Genomic DNA, 19,398 nt, shown 5'->3' with positions numbered 1-19,398 from the left:
TGTGCTACATTCAACTCTTTTACAGTTTCACAAATGAAAGACAAGTAAAGACAAACTGCTTGCCTGTCAGGAAACAAAAAGCCTCACAACAAAATAGCAAACACACACACATACCACCACCACAGCCAAAACCTAGATTACCTGTGTGTTTGTGAATGGGAATATTTTGTAAATGTCTATACATACATAGTTATATGTTGCCTTGAGTCTGTCCTAGGACAGAGATCGAATTTGTTTTTCCAAGTTAGTTGTCTCAAAGATGGTTCCAAAGAGTAATTGAAATTCTCCCTTTGCCAAAAGAAATTTCTTTCTATTAGCTGCATTCATCACTGAACTCAATATAAAAGGAGGTGAGAAGGGAATATTTCGTTGAAAGTTACTATCAAGAACATGGTGTAGCTAGGCTCAGAGAAAGAGGGGGGTTTTGTCATTCGCTATATTTCTTATTCTTAGAAATGTTTTTTCACAGTGTGTATGCAAAAGAATTTAATTTAAGCTTTCTTAGGTCCAACAGAAGGAGTCAGACAGCATAACCCAAGTTTGACAGACATATCTGTTAAACGATGCAATACAGCTTCGGTTTTGCTGGAGACTGACACTTGGTGAGCCTGATGCTGCAGCTTGGCATGCCTCTATATCTGCTCCTTATCTGTAGAAGTTCTTATTGTATAAAATGACGAAGGGTGAGATCTGAGCTGAGTACAGATGCACCAATAGCTTGTAGCCTTCTGCTTATCCCCAACTTTCACAAGTGAAAGTTGAAAAACTCCTATATTCTTAATCAGTGACTTTTCATAGCTGAGCTGAGCAAGGCCTGCTTATAAAAAGTTAAACTGGCAGAGTCTTCAGGTATCTGTTTGCTGCCATTATTCCTCAAGAGGTAGAATGGCTTGACAAGTGTATAAGGAGTATTGACACCACTTGAGCTATTTCCTCAGTGTTGCCAAGTAACTATTCTGAGATCTGTGAGATAAAACCAGGCAAGAGGTTGCTGGCAATTTTTTCCTGGGTGTGGTTTTGTAGTATTCCACTAGTTTTATCTCAGGGTTACTGTGGAAAACACTTAAGCTTACAAAGATGCCATTGTCTATCAACAGCATCAAAGAAGGTGACAACAAACTCTGCGCAATTAAAAGCCTTAGAAGTACCTTAATTAGTGTTTTCCTATTTGGGAACAAGAGGCTGTATTGCTACCACATATATAGTTGCCATAAACATATATATTTATACAGCATAAGAGGGAAATTCTGCATAGGTAAAGATCGGAGCAGATGGGAAAAACTGGAAATTATTAACATGTTCTTTTACACATTGAGTGTATTTCATGACAGCCACTCAGTCACAGAGACTGTATTTCCTGAACGCTTTCCTGCTTATATCTTCATGACACACTTATTTCATAAGATTACAAATGAAATTATAATCAGACAACCTCTAGTTTTTAATTTAAATTATCTTTCATTGATTTTCCAACCAAGTAAAATCCATTGCAAAACGTATTGAAACTGGTCTCAAAAAACAAATGTACCAAGTATTGTGTTGACATTTCACTCGCTGCTGTATCCTACTTCAGTTCTCTTACTCTTGGCCTCACCCATTAAATTGATGCTTTTTAAAAGCAAGCACTTAATATTATTAATTAAACAAACCTACAAATCCTTTATTGAAATAGGAATGGTTAATCAGCTGGTTAAATCAATATTGCTCCATTAATCTCAGCCAAAGTATGTAGGTTTTCTGTCTGGTTACCTTAAGCCCATTGTGACCATCTTGGTAAATCAGACATAGGAGTATGTCATCATTTTGAGACTTTAAAAAAGTCCATAAGGGAACTTATGGAACATACAGGACATATGAAAACTGTGTTAAAAAGGAATATTTTTGTTGGTTTTTTCTGTATTTTAAGTATGCTTTTGCACATGGCTCTCTTACTTTACTATTTTAATAATTTCTCCTGTCAAGCTCCTTATCATAAAAGCATTTGAAGATTTTAGTGATACATGTAGACAAAAATATATATAAAGAGCTAGATAAGGACCTAAGAAACCTGAAGTGCTGGCAAGCATTTATATGATAATTGTTATGAATGTGTTACAAATAAGAGCACAAAAGTGCAAAAAAGATAAGTGTAAAAATTGTCTCTCAGGCAATGGTGTACCTGTGTTAGATGTCTCCTTCCTGGGGAATGTTTCTGAAAGTAATGGTTTACTTTTCTAACTTAGCTATTTTTAAATGTTTCTGTCAGTCAGGTCTCACTTGAACGTTTTTGAATGCCATTGGCCAGTTTTAAACAAATGTGACATAGGTACCAATAATTATAACTCTTGCAGATGCACTTAAAATAGGGCAAAGAAGAGAAAATGAATCAGTACTCCAGTGATTCACTGACAGGATGAACCCAATTTGTCTTTAGAAACTGAAATTCTATAGAAAAAAATTCTCCTTATAGGATGAATTTTAATATGAGTGCATCTGTTTCAAGATACAGAATAATGCCAACATGAAACAGAAACCATAGGAAATAATGATTTACTGCTTGTGAATGCTTTAGGTGTGGGGAAATTTTGAAGGTAGCTGATGTCTCAGGAGAAAGGTATGCCTTACAGAGAATTTAGAGGTCCTGTGGAAAGAGAATAATCCATGTGACACAGGTTTGGTATTTAGTCTAATGGAAGTGAGGATATACACTTACAACAGGAAGCAATGACAAAATTTGGAGCAGCTAGTAAGTTACCTCCAACTTTTAGCCATGACAGAGTAATGCCAGGACATTTTTTTTTTATTGTCTGAACAGTGATCTGTCAGGATCATTTATCTGCCTGACAAGCTAATATCATCCTTTAATTATACTATCTGACTATCTCAGCCTTTTAGAAATAATTTTCTGTACCATAGACTCCTGGGGTAGGGAGCTGCCATCATTCACTAGCAGAAATAGGGCCAGAAAAGCACTCAGACTGAAGCTTCTGGTTCTGCTGCTGCCACACAACACTTACCTCTCACTGACTCTCTTGCCTAGCTTGGATTAGGAAGTAGATCCCAAAGTGCCTGGCAACACGAGTTAAACTGTTTTCAGTCTGTGTCCAAGTCTTTGAAGTTGATGGAGAGTACATTTGATAATTCAGAACCAACGAGTTTTGTCCAGGACAAAATGTACTTCATACAGTGCTTTAGTGACCCAAGCCTACCAATAACATGAATCACACTGACATTACACTGCATCTTTTGTCCCCAGCAGTATGGATTTCACCTGATGCTGAAAAAGTAGTTACTAGAAGTGTTTCATTAGGAAAATGCAGATCTGCTTTCTTCATTGCTACTGTCTTTGTGAGAGGTTATAATGCAGGCAGATCTGAAAAGTGATTTTTTTCTGCTGTAAAAACAGTTCAGAACCTAGAGCAAGACCAGATTTGTACCTAATGCAAGTTTTGGTACTTTATCCCATTTATTTTTTTTTACAAATATCTGCAAGGGACAAATAGCTGTTATGGCTCTTGCATTTGCTAATAGTTTCATTTAAAATATTCGCTAACCGAGAAATAATAGTGATAAAAAATTGCTCTTGGACTAAGTTGTCTGCCAAAGCAACCACCGTGGTCTTAAATAGTTGGAATAAGTCTTCAGAATGCATTCTGTAGTTATCACAGACTGAGCAACAGGGCTGTAAGAGGGTACATGAACTTTTCCAAATGTCAAATCCTGAAGGAAGCTGAAATGTCATCTTTTCAGTTCACCTCAGCAGACAAAGAAAATCCAGACCTTTGATGACCCCTGGTGAATAAACTAAGCACTGCATTTAAATTATAAGTCAAGACATACTTGGAAGAACAGTTCAATTATTACTATCATGAAAAAACAAAGAAAAAGCAGTAAGAAAAGGACACGTCCTTTTATGACATGCCGAAGAAAACAGCTCTTCTGCAGCTGGACTAGCACCAAACCTGAGAGATATACAAGATATTACGCTATCTTAAACAGCTTTAAGCTAATGAACTTCCTGCATCCCTGTTAAAAAAAAATAAAATAAAAAAAAAGGGTCAAGCTATCAGATGAAAATTGTTTTACTGTAAAAATACCCTATTTCTATTATGACTCAGAGAAGAGGAATTTTAAATAGTACAGCAATCACAAGGAGCTTTGTGAATCCAGACACTGTGAGATATTGGTTAGGGCACTGAGCACATTCCTGCTGTCCCTGTCCACCCCAGCTCTTTCTGTGTTAAGCTTGTGTTACATTCTTCCTTTTGGAGTCATATATTAATGATGGCAAGTCCTTCATCAAACAGGTTCAGTGACTGTGCATTCCTTGCACAATAGTTAAACGAGATGTAGAGTTATAGAATTATTTATCTCTTTTTCCTTAAATATACCAATTTCTACAATGACTAAATATGGAATATAAACTCCTCTTTAAAAGGACAGCATGATGTAGGTTGTTGCCTTGCAAACTGTTCTGCATAGGCTGTAGTAAAGAAAGGTGTACCCATTTGGAGTTTTTTAAACTATGACTGAAATGATACTTTTTGGTTTGGTTTATTTTAAAGAAAGAAGCTGAAATCTGAGAATTAATTGTATGCAACTGTTATTTCATCAAGGAAATGCATATAAAGTTGAAAGCATCTAACCTAAGTAAAAAGTATGTCTGTCTTACAGCTAAAATAAATAACTTATTATAGGTAAGCAACATATTTCATTTCCAGTGAGTCCCAAACTCAAGTATTTTATGTACAATACAGTCCAGACATAGACATTTCTCAACCATTCATGTTTTTTTTGCAATGAAATCTAGCACATATGTAGAAGAGACAAGATAGCTGCAAACTTAAAGCTGAAGAAAAGGACTATTTTTGCAAGAGAATAAAAAGGGAAGCACTCAATCACCAGAGTTTAGACATAAGATTTTCATTTACCAGTTATATATTTTATCAATAATATTCATACCGTTAAAGGGACTGAACAATTTCATAATATGTCAACGGCATCTTTCCAGGCAATTCTGAGTTTCATATATGGTTTAAATTCCCTGTCTCTCTCTTCTCCGTTGTATTAGATTCCAGTCTAACAAAGCCAGACAAATTTATTTCTCACCAGAAATTTCAGTAATATTAGAGAAAACTAAGTCTTTATTGGAAAATCATGGAATTAATCAATTTGTTTAGGAAAGCAGGACCTGGGAAAGGTGAAGGATCGCTTGCAGCTCCAGCAGATGCTGCAAAAAGCATGGAAGGTGTTGTTATCTCCCACCCAGCAGCTCTTTTCAGGAGAAGGAATGCAGGCAGAACTGGGAAAGAGAGCATCCCTGAAAGGGATGTGCAAAAGCATATTCCCTTCTAACTGCTGAACTGTAGAAAGGTGTGTCAAAGCATGAGTTTCCCACATTTCTTGAGGAAGTGAGGCTTGCCTTGCACCTTTCTTCTAGGTGTTCACCGGTTAAAGGAGGGCAGCTCTCAGGAACAAAAAATCTCATATTTCTGCCAAAACTTATTAAAACACAGCATTTTTGTCTCTATCCTAGACAAAAATGGTTTCAGATTCAGAAAACATTGACACCAAAAATTAACAGTAAAGCCAGCCACAAACACAAAATCAACTTTTCTCCATCAGGCTAATCTGCCAACTTTGATTAACCTTCAGCTGTGTCCTTCAGCTGTGAGGGAACATCAAAGATAACCTCTGATGTTATATACATGTCTTGGGCTGTCACTTGACATTTTAGGTTATAGTTTCATGTGATCCAACCCTATGTGTAAAAGTGTTGCAAGGAAACTCTACCAATGTTCTCCCAAACAAATCAATAATATAATAGGGGGGGGTGAGGAAACCTCTTGTGGTATTTAATGGTTGTTTTTTTCATTCTGAATCAGTACATTACGCAACTGAAAGCACTGACCTAATAGCTAGCAGTGGTGCTGACATAATGAAAGGGGAAAATAAGGGCCTCAGGAAAGTACCTCTTCAGTCTAAACACTAGAACTGTATTATCATCTGGTAGGTGGTTTAGGATAGAGATGGACACTGAGAATATGTTGTCTGCATAATTAATTTACATGGATAGGTACTGAGTCACCTGAGGATGACAACAAAATCCATGAAGATACAGATCTTTGCAGGTTTTCTCTACGAATAGGAAAAACGTAAAATACTTACAGATACATACATAGGAAAAAAACAGAGAGATCCAACCAGGCATCATTACTGTCCTCACAAAATATTTCTCCACATTTAAATTAGATAAGCACTGCAGCCCAATGCCATGAAATAAGGCCCTGAAGACTGGGCAATCTTTAACAATAAGCACATATTTTTTATATTTGTATCTGTCCACACATACATTTTTTTCATGCACCAAATACACTGTGATTTGACTTTTATACACACTGTTCATTATTTATAAACACTAAATACTGTTTTCAACTTCTCTGAGAAACAATTTCATGCTTCTAGCAACAGGAATTAATATAATCTGATTGCTCAATAAGGCAGCAATTACCAATAATAGATGCCAGGCCTCTCTTACAGTTATAGTTTTTCTGTTGCAACTTGACAGTAGGTTTATTGAATTAAATGTGTCTAAGATACAAACTATTTGTATCACTTCATATGACTTGTATAGATCAGTTTCAGGTTTTTTTCTGTAGCCCACTGTGAAAAGAACAATAGTGTTGTCTCAATTTCTTTTATAGTGTGCTCTTCTTGGTGAAAAAAGTAAAATGTAATATTTCAATCATATAAAAGATTCCTTTCTCTGAAACTTCTGGAGAATCAAAAGTGGAAAAAACATTATTTTTGCAAATGTAAATCTAATTATCTTACAAATTGCCACAATTGAGGGCAGTGTGATTTGGGCTGATACTTTTAAGGAGGTATAGGTATAAGAAGTTTCGTTGCCTGATCTTACAAACTGAAAGGAACACTTTCAGACTAAAACCCATGTTTTTAAAAATCTTTTGTAAAAATTTCTATTAAAAATACCTTTTATTTGAATCACTTTTGATGGCTCTTTTTCTTTTTTGTTCAATTTGAAAAATAAAAGCAGACCAGGCAGATTCATTTTTGTGTGCATTTATTTTAACATGCTGTCTTACATACAGTAATACAATATTGTGGCATTTGAGCTGAAATCCCCAGCAGAAATATGTTTACTTTCAATGCATTCTACTATTACAAACTGTTTTTCAAACATCTTAAAACAGTATGGTGGTTTGGGCTAGGCCTTCCTTGGTGACCAGTTTGTAGCCAAGGAAGGGCCCAGATTTACCCAGTATTCCCTATGATTTTTATGTAAGCCAGAAGCCAGACTATAAGAAGAAAGGAGGAGAGGCCTTCGCTCTCTTTCCTTCCGGCGGCTTGGAGGTGCAGGTTCCCTGGTGTTGAGTCTGCCGTGTTGGGGAGCAAGGCCTGGTGAGGCCTTGTTGACCTTGGGAGGCGGAGGTTGCTGGCGATCGTTCCAGAGCGACTCTCGGTTGTCCCAAGGAGAGTAGTGAGATATTTCTTTGCTAACTCTTTTAGTGGATAGATATTGGGCTACTAATTGGGAGATATATATATATATAAATATATATATATATATATATACATTTTATTTTGGTTTTGTTCCTTTTCCCTTTCCCCTTCCCTTTCCCTTGTGAAATCGTATATATTTCAATTGTATATAATTGTAATATAAGTGTAAATATATTTATATCTATCACTTTAGCTGTCTCTCTCTCGTTTCGGGTTTTCTTGGTTGTTTTTTCTCCCTCTTCTCCCTGAGGTTTTTGGGGGAGGGGACTTCTTGTGGTAAGGTTTGGAGACTTGGCAGGGAGCCAGCTTCAAACCATATCAAACAGTAAGTACAATTTATGATTAATCCCCTTGCATCATTGAATATCCTTTAAACTCACAAAGTGAGAAAGATTCCTTGTCACTACTGTGTTATACTTCATTCTGATTTACGACTCTTTTCCCCCTCATTATTGACTGCACTTTCCCCTCTTGATTGAAACTTGTACAGACTACTTTAAAAGGATAAGAAATTACTATTGCAAAACTACAAGAATTAGTGGTGTGTTTCAGTTGCTGTTTGTAGTACTCAAAAGTACTTCATGGGTTTTCCGTTTCTATCCCTCTTTTTAAAGCCAGCTCTCTTTCATGCTCTTCTTAAAGTATTTGGAATTTTTTTATGTACTGCCTAAATGACAAGTTTTTGACCAGACAACCAGTGCAACTTAATGAATTTTGAGATACTGTGATAAGGTGATTGCCTTATTGTCAACTGCAACATTCTGCTTGCAGCTCCAGGACAAAATGAAAAGTCAGCTGCAAGTCATTCCAAACTGATCAGTACATTTGCATGTGCAGAGCAATACAGTTTCCTATTATGAGGTCACTGCTTATGCAGAAGGCACCTGAATACTCACATGCATTCTTAGAATACAGATAATAGTAGGTCTTGTAGTTCTCTAGGACATTGTTATTATATCCTTCAGTGAGAGATCATAGAATATGTGTTCTTATGTAATGCATGCCAAATATTAAGTCAGTGACTTCTATACATTATCTCAATGTTTTTCAGAAATGAACATTGAAATTTGAAGAGATTTTTTTCTGAAGCAAAAACATTCCAGAGACGCAGAACACTATTCCAGATAGATACTTATTTTGTAGGTTATACAAGGCCTTGAGCAACCTGGTGTAGTGGGAGCTGTACCTGCCCAGGGCAAGGGGTGGTTGGGACTAGATGATCTTTAAGGTCCCTTCCAACCCTTAACATTCTATAATTCTATTATTATATTATTTAGAAAAAGATCTGAGTTCAGCCTTAAGCCGGTATGTATAACAATGCTTTAAAAAGGTCAGTTGCTGTCAGTCAGGGGTCTTTTTTCGTGAATTTGAAACCTAAAAATATATGGTAGATTGTTAGATTAGTTTGAGAATCCACTACAGGATATAGACTACAGAATTACTCTGATGCTATAGGTATAATCTGTCAGTGATGTACATTGCATTTATCAATATTAATTTGTATAAATTGCAGCTGCAAAAGTATCAAGCAAAAGAATCATAAAAGAATGGGAGGATCTCAAGATTGAAGGTACATCTGATGGGTGGGGCTAAACATCTTATTTGAACCTGCCGTTAAAAATCTTTATCAGTGAAAAAGTATCATGGCTTAGCTTTTAGGTAAAAACCCAACCCAAATCAATCCAACAAAAAAACCTAAAACAAGCAAACAAACAAAAACCCCACAAGCCAACCAGCCAACAACAACAGCAACAAAAGAAAAGAACCCACAATCCACCAACCCCCAAGTTCCAGATTGCAGACTTTGATGAAAAATGTAAATGTCTCTGAGAAAAAAACCCAAACCCTTCCCTTTTTTTATTATTGTCAACAAGCTACAGTTGTGCTGTGTACTACCTGCAGTTCTACCATCCTTAACATCAAATATTTATTGCAAAAGATGTGCTTTAATTTTAAACGACCTAATACAAATTTGCTGTCTCAGTGTAAAGTCCTGCAGGACACAGGACACAGGCTGCTTTTATCACCATTTAGGTAGTAGGTTAAAAATGCCTTGTCTCAAATAGGATTTACATTTAGATGGTCAAATTCTGGTGCTGCTTCTTAACAAAAAATGCACAATTGTCTTAGTGAAGACAGTCTCACTCATCAAAGGTTGCACTACCAGTATATCTATATATTTATTGATGTATCTATCTATAAATATCTATATACTTGTCTATATTTATCTATATTAAATATATTAGTTGATAACTTACTGTTATGAGGGTTGACTGAATGTAGTCTGAAAGCGGAAATATTTTTGTTGTCTTTCTTAACAGCTTTCCTACGCATGGCCCTTCCTATGTGCATCTTTCAGTCCCAGCTAGAGCAGGGTGATCCTCACTGCAGAATACCTTCTCAGTTGTCTGTCTGGAGTGCTAGCTCTTACATGCAGAACACAGGGCAAAACTGGGTTTTGTTTACTGAAGAGCTAGTTACTACTGGATTTAAAACAAATGTCATCCAAACTGCAGGTTTTATTTATATTGTTGACTTAAGAGATCATGGAGAAAAAAACTCCAGGCCAATTTAGTACATAAGATAAGATAAAGAGAGCAGGTCCTTTAGTTAGGCCTGAGGCCAGAGGAATATGGCATGACACGCGCTCCCCAGACAGTGGTTCTATGATTTTATGATAAGGTCCATCAAATCCCAGATTTGTCCACCCTCGGTTCTGCTCAATTCTACCCCCCAACACACCCCTTTGGGTTTGGGGTCTTTGGGACCCCTTCTTCCTCATCTTCATCTTCTTCGTGGCACGTACAGTCCTTGGAGCTTCTCCAAAGTTCTGGTCTTGAAGGTCACTGTGTCTGTGTGATATCTTCTGATCCAGGCTTTTCTACAATTCTACCTTGAAAAGAAGACTAAACACGCTTACAGAATTTAGAGGGATTGATATGGAATGGGATAATAGGGTTGGTTATCTGTAAACATTATGCTACAGGATAAGGGATATAAAACAGCTACATTAAAATCTACATTCACTACACAACTACTTCTAAAATCTACAGAAGTTAAAAGTCCAAAAAGCTCTGAAGCATCAATATTATATTTAGGTTATATTTATGTTATATTTAGAACAGGCAGCTGGTACAACATACATGTTGTGACTGACTAAGATCCCGTCCCTGCCTCTTTTTTCTAAAAGACTGCAGAGCTCAGTAAGTTTCTGTCAATCCCATAACAAAAGAGCCAAAGGCATCTTGGCTGTAATTAACTGTTCTCCTGTTTCAGGTCAGCAAAAGAAGTAGCAGTCCAAGAAAGATACTTGTGCAGGAGGTCCAGTGTCCAATTTAGAGATGTCTCTACCTTCTGAAGGCCAAAGGTAAGGTGGCAAAAGCCTCTCAAAGTCAGGAGTAGTGTAAAAGAGAGCAGTGACATACCAGTACAATTGCTTTGTTTTACCCTGCAGAGAATACAACTAGATCCCAATCCCCCACCACCATTTTGCCCTTGAGAAGAATGAAAATATAACTCTCCATTCTTTTTCTTCTCTGGTCTCCCTTAAAGGAAAAGATAGTATTTCCCCACCTTATTGTACCTTTTAATCTAGACATTCTTACTATTGCCTAATTACTAGCATTTTCCAAAACGACTATTTTCTTTTAATAATTTAATTTAAATGGCTGCAGAAATATGCCAAAAAGGAACCTCACACAGTTCAGAAAAAGAAAATGCTGAACGCTGCAACTGGGGAGGGATAACCCCGTGCACCAACACGTGGGGCAGCTGGGCAGGCAGCGGCCTGGCAGAGAAGGCCCCGGGGTGGCTGGGAGACACCGGGTGGGACATGGGCCAGCTGTGTGTCCCTGCCCTTGGCCTCACCAGGCCTCACCTGGAGCGCTGTGCCTGCTCTGGGCTCTCCAGTCCAAGAGAGATGAGGAGCTACTGGACAGAGCCCAGGGAAGGACCACAAACATGGTGAGGGAACTGGAATCTCTCTCCCATGAGGAAAAGCTGTGAGAGCTGAGACAGTTCAGCCTGGAGAAGGTGCAGGGGCACCAGACTCTCACCACAGGGCCTGACAAGCCTAAGGTTAAACTGGGGGGTTTAAGGCCACCAAAAGTGACCGACATGCCATGAAACAGGGGCTTTCCCCCTCTGGGGTGTTCGCTGTCCTCACTAGGCAACAGCCGGGGTGCCACAGGCTCCTGCAGTCGGCACATTTGGCCCTGGCCTCCTGCAAGCGCCACACGCAGTGTGTGACCTCCAGCAGGACTGTGGCCCTGCGCTGGCAGTGCTGCCGCTGTGCAGAGACGTGGCCTGTATGGGGGCTGCAGGTCCTGCACGGGGCTGTCCCAGCACCTCAGCTTGAGGAGAGCACCACTGAGGGCTCCCAGACAGCTCCTCCTTCCCTGACTGCCTCCTGCAGGTACCCTGTGCCAGCCTGAGTCCAGCTGGCTGTCTGGGGGGCAGTGCCAAGTGGGGGGGTTGTCCTGGAAGGGGGGCAGTGTGCCTGGGGCAGCGGAGGGGCAGGCACACGTGGAAGGCAGCTGTGGGGCTGGCGGTCACTTTTGGGCCTGCAAGGAGACCCTGTGGGAGGCCTTTGTCTCCCCTCTCTCCCCACTCTCTGGGGCCTTCTCTGCTGTTCCGTTCCTAGCGCCAGAGAAGCTCAGGCACTGTGCACGTGTCTTGGCAGAACATGGCACCCGGAGCAGAAGAGGCTCTGCAGGAGAGCGGCTCAGCCATGACGGCCGGCACGAGCCAGAGGCAGTGGGAGACAACGGCAGAAGGCCTGTGCCCCATCTGCCTGGACAACATGGACGACACAGCCCACATCATTCCCTGCCTGCACACCTTCTGCTTCAGCTGCATCCAGCAGTGGGCTGCCGTGCATGCCGTGTGCCCGCTCTGCCGGCAGCACTTCAGCCGCATCCTGCACACGGTGAGAGCGGACGACGACTACCAGGAGTACGTGGTTGCCTCATCCTCCCGCCAGCAGAGTCCCACAGCCAGACAGAGGGTGCGCAGCAGATCCCCACAGTGGCGCTACCACCTGCGCCCACGGCCCAACAACAATCCCACTGCTGGGAGAAGGGGGCCGGCAGAGAGGGACTAAAGGAGGGCTCCAAGGAACTCCGACACCTCTGCCCCATAGACTGCAGGGGGATGCTAAGCCAGCCCTGCTGATGGACCTGTCATCCACTTGGACTTGCTGAGAGCGCAGCTTATGGCCTTCATGCAACGTGAATGAACATCCAGAATCTTTCCAGAGCGTGCATCTTTCAAAACCACTTGGTACACTGCACATGAATCCACTAATTGCTGTTCTTATTATTAGTCATAGTAGCATTGTTATTGTTATTGTTAAAATTATTAAAGTGTTCTTCTCTTACCCCACAAGGTTTATCCTTTTCTCTCCAATTCTCCTCCCCAGGGGGGTGGGGGTGGCAAGCAGCTATATGGAACTTAGTTGCTGGCTGAGGTTCTCCAATTTGTTGTGCTGGTGCTGGAAGATTATAGACTTTGTGGACACTGAATATAGATCAGAAGCTTTCTGGAGCATATTTCTCTCAAAACCAAAGAAAACCACTGCAGGCAGTGCTTTTTAGAAGTGTTTCAACAGCATAGGAAAACAAAAGAGGGAAATGTCTAGAGTGTACCGTGAACTACTTTAATATAAATGCTGCAACAGAGCCCCTTTGGCCCACACTCTCCCAGCCTTGCCCCTCCAAGCACCAGAGCATGGTTGTCCAAGCCCTGTGGCCATGAGCCAGGCCACCTGACCTGAAGCAAAGCCAGGTCCATGGACACAGGCCATGCTGACAGCCCTCTCCCTGCTGGTACCTCTACACCTGAATGGCTCCAGTCATCCACCTCTCACAGCCCTCTGAGCCTTCCTCTGCCACTTCTCTACAGCAGCAGCCTGGCTCCTCCAGCCCCAAATCCCATGGCCATGGCAGGAATGCAAGATAAGCTATCCTGGTGTTCTGGGGACAGGCTTCACAGAAGACACTGCCAGGGAATGATCTGCACACCTCGGCTTGGTCTTTGTCAGAGAGCAAAGCTCTAAACCCTGAGCATCCTGGGCCTTCGGGAGCCAGTCAAGGAGCAGATTGCAATGCAAACAAAGCATATTTTTGCCATGACTCTGTCCCGTCTCCCCCATTCTTGCTGAGCCCTTCCCAGTCCCTTGCTTTTAATCCTTTCCCCAGACACACCAGCACCAGCCTTGAACCTTTGCACAACCTCTGCACCAACCCCCTCTCGTAGAGTCTGAGCAGCTCCATAGATTCTTGCCCAACATCCCACGAGGGTCGCCCCAGTCCTGCTGGCAGAGGCTCTCCACAGCCAGAGAGGTCCCTTTGTCGTGTTCCTGTGGGATCCATCTCAGATCTGCAGGAAAGGACCTGGAGGTCCTGGGGACACCAACATGCAAACAGCACTGCCAGTGTGCCCTGTTAGCCAAAAAGCCAACAGCCTCCTGGGGTGCTCTGAAAGGGGAATGCCGCCAAGCAGGCCAGGGAGGGATCCCTCCCTGTCCCCAGCCTAGCAAAATGCACAAAATTCCATTTAAAAATGAGACAAAACTTTTTACTTTGGTGATGGTCTTAGACTGGGAAATTGTTGAATAAGATGTCTATACATCTAATCGCCATCTCTAGCCTTCAGTATCCTGAAGAAAACAGAAGCAGAAGGTAACATTTTTCCCTCTACTACCTCACTATGTATGAGGTTGTGCAGAGTTAACCTGTCAAAATAAGGCAAGAACCAACTACTTACATTTCTAATAATAGCTGTGATGAAGTTATCACTTATTAAGATTACCTACTTTAAAATATGGGTGAAAAATGCACTAAAATGGAGAATGAACCAAATTACAACTCTTTGAGTGTTGGCTCGAAGTCAACATTGTTGAACCAATGTATCTCATCCTGTGTGGAACTCAGGGCTTGTTCATGTCTTTAGTCCTCAGAAAAATCTAGAAATTCACCCCTACAAAACTGTCTTCAAAAGTCACTTTAATGCTGCTATGTCTTGGCAGAAAACTCATGTATACAACTTAATACAGGAAAGTAACATAATTATCATTTTGTGCTTGTGGCAAGTTGAACAATTTTTTTGCCTTAAATTCAGGAACTCTAATGCAATAACAAAATTGGGTACCATTTTCAAGTTTAAAATAGCCAGTGATCTCTGTGTGAAGACTCAAAATAATTTCCCTCAAGTGAATTTTATGAAGCTTCAGAAGCAAAAAAAATAAAAATCAAAAATACCCAGAATTTTTTTTAAGATATATGTTTTTTAAAAATGGCAACCCCTCCATATAGTTAAAAGATCAGAAAAAAGCATGAAAGATTAAGTGGCAGATGAGATAATAGACAAGATAATTACAGACCATTAAAGCCTCAGATTTATTTTTAAGACATTCAAGCTCTATTTAGAAAAGCCCTTTGTTAACTTTTGTGAATTTAAAAAGAATGATTGTAACATATTCAACAATAAGGGGACTAATGGTGTTAAAGCTTCATCATTTCCTATTCTAAACCAGTCATACAATAACTGGCCACAGAGTGTTTCTGCAGCACAAATAGAAGATAACAAGGCTAGAGGAGTTACAGTGCAGCAAAACCTCAAGATGCCTCAAAAAGAGATTTGTCATGCTCTGTGCTCTCAGAGTGGGAAATGACAAATGACTCTTGAATTTTCTCACTGAGCTAACGCACGCAGGGAAGTTAACCACACTTACCCTCACGGGCTGCTCACGAGCTACCATTTTGTTTCTGTGGTGCTAGAGAGGTAATGCTAATGAAGGGCAAGAACTGAGAGTATGAAAGCCAGGTAGGCAGTTCTCTGACATGAAGCTGTACCAGTCTGATAAGGATAAGGAGAAAAGCAAACATAAATCTTTGTTGATGGGTTTACAGGCAAGCAAATGTGTGGTTCAATGAAGAAACAGAGAACTGGTTTCTGTGTTGCTTTGGTCTTCTGTCTATGGAGCTGTCTTGAGAATCCCCTGGTTTTGTTCCACTTGAGACAACGAATGAAGAAAAAAATGTTGCCTATTGCCAAAGCTATCTGCATAACCTCTGGTGCAATATACTGCTGCAGTTATCACATCTTTTCAGGAAACTTCTAGACTCTTCTGTTTGGGAATCCGGCTCTATTCTTTGTGGTTTTACAGAAAAGTTTTTAAAAAATTATTACTTTTCTCCTATATTGTTCCTCTCCTTGGATAAAAAAGATTCAATATGTACCTAAGTTAGAACTTAAAAAATTAAATATATAGAGAGTGCATATATTTTAGATATATACTTATACCCACCATTATTAGTAGAAATATCTACATATGTATGTTTGTTTGTGTATATATCATACAAAGCTATAATATTTGTGCTTGACTAAACACAATAGATTGCAAAATGTGGACACCAGCACAACATGAGACGTTGTTTCCCTTTGGCTACTTGATGCCTAAAGTGACACCAAAATATAAATAATCACATTTAGTTTCATTTTTAAAACCATGAATGACAAAGAACAATTCTACAGAGGTTTTTGAAGATGTTCTTACTTTTATCATTACATTTGCAATGGAGATTATTTAGCCTTAGATACTTAGATAATTACTGGAAGTTCTTTCTGAGCATAAGAAAGTATGTGAAAATGTTTATTTGTATGTATAATTAAAACTACTGCTAGGGACAGATTAGAGAAAGGAACTGAAATCCTGAGGGTAAAGAATTAAAACATGGGAGGTAAGACTGGAAGGAGCATAAAAATGAAAATAATATTTTATGGTTGGTGAAAGAGAAATTTTCAGAGTGTGGCAGGGCACAGTTTAGTAAAAGTCTGTTTGCATGCTGAGGAGATGTAAGTGGAAACATTTTGCTTTGCCCAGAGATAAAAGAGTGTTGACATAATTAGAGTTGAAAATTAGGATGGTGCCAAGCCCTGAAAGATATTTCTTACTTGTGTGGATAGATTAGAAATGTCTTATCTCAGATTTCATTCAGAAAGTATATACAAGGGTCAGTCACAGCAAGAATTTGGGGATCTAGGCATAACACTGTGTTGAAGATTGTGCCACATTATAGACCTGAATAGCAGTCATTTTTTTCTACAGGAATTGAAATGTGTATAAAGAAGGACTTCTCTTCTGAAAAGCTGCAATAACAGTAAAAAAAAAAAAAAATAGAATTACCATGGCAACAACCAACAATCGTTCATGACAAAATGGAAAAAAAATAAAATGGGGAAACAAAACACAAAATCAATTAAAAATTTAACGAGTGATAAACTACACACTTTAGAGTGCCTAAACACTTTAAAATATGATTCTTTATCACATATTTCATATATGATTACAGACTAACAAACTATTTTCATGTTGTTTGTAGTTTAAAGATCCTCAAGAAACTGAGGCCTGGAAAAGTAGATGTAAACATTAAAACCATAAAATCCTATGTCTTCTGGAAGGGAGAGAGAAAGAGAGAGCAGAAGACAATGGATTTTTACAAACCTATGCAGAAATAATTTTTACACTCTCTTTTTCTTGACAAGGTACTCACACAAGGTAAACTTACTTAAGAGTTTTTTAGTCTTCATTATTTTCCCATGTAAAATTCCCAACAATTTCAAAAATTTTTCAACAATTATTAATGCAATGCTGTACTTTCCTGAGCCTTTTTGAAGTTATTAAATCAAACTGCTGTGGACAATAGACTACTGCCCTCATTTTCATTACAGTTCCTAGCAATGAGTCCACATTTTCTTTTGGGCAAGTATCTTCTGGGGCTTAGTGGACCTACAGTAACTAAAGCTATATCATACTGTGATTTAATAAAAACAGAACATAAGCCAACAGCAAAATTCAAGTTCACAAGACAGAAGAGGAAATAGAACAGTGAGATTGCACAAGAGAGGACAGGGATAAAGAACTGGAAGAGATATGAGGCAGAAACTGAATAAGAAAGAAATATGAAGGCATTCATTTTTCACAGATTAGTGTGTCTCAGAAAGCATGTGCTACTATTCCTATCCTTTATTCACATAATAGGAAATTTTTAGAGAGCTGCAGGAGAGTTGTCTATTTTGATCAAAAACTAGTGACACAATTTGGTAAGCCTTGGTGAAAAATATTAATAAAACACACAAAAATCTTATTTTGTTGTGAGCAGTAGTGTTTGCGGATTTTACACAGATGACTTCTCTGTGGAGGAGTGAATTTTTTTTCACCTCTAACTCCATGTTTTTACATCATTTTGCATAATCTGTCTGTCTAATCTTCCTTTCTAGCACCCTCATTTATTCCCTTGTTTCTTGATTTGAATCCCTTCTGGAATTATTCCGAACATCAGCCTTGCATCTGTGAAACTGTTTTAAAAAATTGAAAAGAGCCAGTGTTGTCTTATTCCTCTGAAAATGGAGGCTTTAACTCAGTTAATCAATTGAATACATTTATTGTATGGTGATACAACTTCATTACAGAGGAATTTCAACGTGATTGGGTTTAATCACCTAACAAACAACGGACCAAATTGTTTTGCCTCTGGGAGCTGTCAAAGGTTTACACTTACAACATGTGTAATTTTTCTTTGAAAAGAGATGGAACTACATCTGCATAACAAATGGTAACAGAGAAATACTAGGCGTTAATTTTATATTGTTGAAACACTTCTGACCTTGGGCCATAATGAGTTCCTCTTGTGCTGAGCACTTACTGAGTTGTATTCCAACATAATAATGAATTAAGGCACATAAAGCTATTCAGCAAAGAAATATCAGCCATGGTGAGTGGAGTCTTGTGTTAAAGAGTAGTTAGGACCCTAGGTTCTGAGGCAGAGTTGGTTTATTTCAGCTCAAGCTCAGTGCCTCTGGAGAGGCAACAACCTATGCCTCTGAGGTTCAGAAACAGGAGTTCTCTTCCAAACCTTGCTTTCAATAGCAGCTTAGTTGGACCATTTGCAGGCTAACCTGACAATGGTTGTGATACCTCTCTGGTAGAAGTGCGGGCACATTTACCTCTTCACTGTTAAAATTAGGACTTCAACTGAAACACTACATGTAGGCAAATCAGCATTTTTTCATATTTGAGAAATGTCAGTTTCTGTGTCATATCTCTGTCATTTTTCAGATATTGACTGAAAATGCTCATTTAGTAACATTTCCTGCTGCTAGTGAAGCTCTCAGGCACCTGTCCTCAAGCTATAGAGCAGTTTGCAATTTTGATATCTATATATAGATTCAGTCTGAAAACTTTTTTTCTACATGGAACTGGGCACTATCCTATTGGAAAACACTCCATACTACTTTTTACAGTCAAGTACTCTAATACTTACATCACAATATCTGGCACTGAGATACTCTCTTGTTTCTGCCTTTGCAGGTCTTCACTGTAGCAACAAAGGTTTTCTTTCAAGTTGTGATCAATATGTGACTACGAATTGCTTTTGGTTAATTAGCCATCTACTGGATATGTTACAGGACTGACCAATATAGGATTTATCACTAATGCTGGATAAGCCAATTTTCACCTTTGAATCAAACTCTGAAAAGAAAGACTGAATTAGTTAAAGGGAGTACACAGGCAATAAAAATCAGCAAGGCAAGCTTGTTTTGACTTAGAAGTTTACCTTTTTTAAGTCAGTGACTTAAGTCAAACTATTCAAAATTCTATGAAATCTGGGGGCACAAGTGTGTCGTACAAAAATTCTTTTTTTTTTTTTTTTTTTTTTTTAAGAATTGGGGATGGATGTGTATTTGATATCAATACCAGTATCCCTCTGCCCTACCATCCCCGGAAAAAGCAGAATAAAGATTGTGTAAGTTCATTTCCCATCCACTCAATCAGTAGAAATCAGGTCAGGCCTCCTTACAACTACATTAGCATTCAGATCAAGCTCCATTCAC

General features: G+C 39.2%; 1 protein-coding gene across 1 annotated transcript in view; it reads left to right on the top strand.

Moving 5' to 3' along the window:
• GLIS3 (GLIS family zinc finger 3) overlaps positions 1-12,288 on the top strand; it is a 181,186-nt gene extending 168,898 nt beyond the window's left edge. Inside the window, exons 10-11 of the transcript XR_003526237.1 lie at positions 10,780-10,870; positions 12,185-12,288. The gene's annotated coding sequence lies outside the window, so the exon portion shown is untranslated. The remainder of the gene's footprint in view (positions 1-10,779; positions 10,871-12,184) is intronic.
• The last annotated feature ends 7,110 nt before the right edge of the window (positions 12,289-19,398 follow it).

This window comes from Corapipo altera, unplaced genomic scaffold (genome assembly GCF_003945725.1).
Source record: "Corapipo altera isolate COAL_440 unplaced genomic scaffold, ASM394572v1 61411, whole genome shotgun sequence".
NCBI classification, from domain to species: Eukaryota; Metazoa; Chordata; class Aves; order Passeriformes; family Pipridae; genus Corapipo; species Corapipo altera.
The sequence above is the reverse complement of the archived record's forward strand: the minus strand, read 5'-3'. Positions and strand labels throughout refer to the sequence as shown.